This window comes from Physeter macrocephalus, unplaced genomic scaffold (genome assembly GCF_002837175.3).
Source record: "Physeter macrocephalus isolate SW-GA unplaced genomic scaffold, ASM283717v5 random_1599, whole genome shotgun sequence".
Classification (NCBI taxonomy): Eukaryota; Metazoa; Chordata; class Mammalia; order Artiodactyla; family Physeteridae; genus Physeter; species Physeter macrocephalus.
Genome location: NW_021146963.1, coordinates 11,632 through 13,147, shown reverse-complemented (window position 1 = coordinate 13,147; position 1,516 = coordinate 11,632). Strand labels below are relative to the sequence as shown.

The 1,516-nt window shown below is 50.4% G+C and overlaps 1 non-coding gene across 1 annotated transcript; it reads left to right on the top strand.

Moving 5' to 3' along the window:
- The first annotated feature begins 517 nt into the window (after window positions 1-517).
- On the top strand, window positions 518-590 carry TRNAW-CCA (transfer RNA tryptophan (anticodon CCA)). The gene has a single exon. It is a non-coding gene; the product is annotated as a tRNA-Trp (tRNA).
- Window positions 591-1,516: the final 926 nt, after the last annotated feature.

Genomic DNA, 1,516 nt, shown 5'->3' with positions numbered 1-1,516 from the left:
TGCTCATCCTTCAGCTCTTGTGTGTGTGTCACCTCCTCAGGCAAGTCCTCAAGCTCCCGAGCCCGCAGCCTGGCCCAGACATGCTCTCAGAAAATCATAACACATTCCCAGAGCTCTGGTCTCAGCGTCTGGCACGTTCACCCATGTGGCTGCTGGATGCCTCTTTCCAGACGGTAGTTGGGAAGGACAAGGCCTATGTCTGCATTTGCCATCCTCCACACCCCACATCAAGGACAGCGCTGACACTTAGTAGGAGCTCAGTCAACCCCTGGCTGTTGGATGAATGTGTGAATTGGCCACCAGCCTGGTTTGACCCAGGAAAGCAAGGACAAGACACAGAGCAGAGTCCAATATGCTCCAAACAAGCTGAGTTGTCACCTGGCCTTTCTCTGACTGTAGCTTAAGTCTTGGCAGAAATAACCACAGTTTGGAGTACTCAGACAGTACTTGAGTCTGTGCTGGATCTCTGACTTGCCGAGTGATCTAGATTGACATAATAATAATAATAGCTGGGATTTCCCTGGTGGTCCAGTGGTTAAGACTCCATGCTCCCAGTGCAGGGGGCCCAGGTTCGATCCCTGGTCAGGGAACTAGATCCCGCATGCCGCAACTAAAGATCCCGCACGCGGCAACGGAGCTCCCGTGTGCACAACCAAATAAACAAACAAATATTTTAAATAATAATAGCTAACATTTATTGGGTGTTCACTTTGATGTAGCTACTATTCATTATATGATCTCCATTTCACAGATGAGGAAACTGAGGCTTAGAGAGGTTAAGTGGCTTTCTCAAGGTCATAGTTAGTATAAAACAGACCCAGTATCAGCTGGCAGTGCAGGAAGACACATGATTTACCCGAATGGGGAGGTATGAATGTCTCTCTGTCCAGGCCATTCAGGGAAGTGACATAATTCCTTCCTTTGCAGGCGTCCAGGAAGGACCCAGACAATACCACACAGCTTCATCAATATTACCAAGAAGCCCCAGGGATTATTCAAATTATGTCTGGCATGTATCAGAGGCTAGGACCTGTCTGATATGGTCTACCTACCCTGCCATGACAATGAAGAAATCCAGTCGGTTCCATGTGTCCCCAAGGTAGCACTTCTTGCCAAAAATGCCCAGGGCCACCATCTTGAGCACCATTTCCATGGCAAAGAAGACAAAGATGAAGTCATCAAAGACCTGCAGGGGCAGGAGGAAGGCAAGAAGCAAGGGACAGCATGAGGTTCTGGAGCAGGACCCAGGGTCAGAGCCGTGCTGTGAGGTGGGAACATGGGCACGGACCCGAGGGGCCAGGGGAAGATCTGGAAACTTCTTCTCCTAGGCAGGGAGAGAACCTCAGAGATCCTCGTCCAATGGAGTCATTTCACAGATGAGGAGACTGAGGCCCAGAATGGGGAAGGAGCTTGCCCAGGGTCATCCAGCCCACTCTGTTTGTTCCCTAAACGCAAGCGTAATGACAAGGGACCCAGATGGGAGTGGGGCAAAGGGGGTCTCCCTGATAATCGCCAT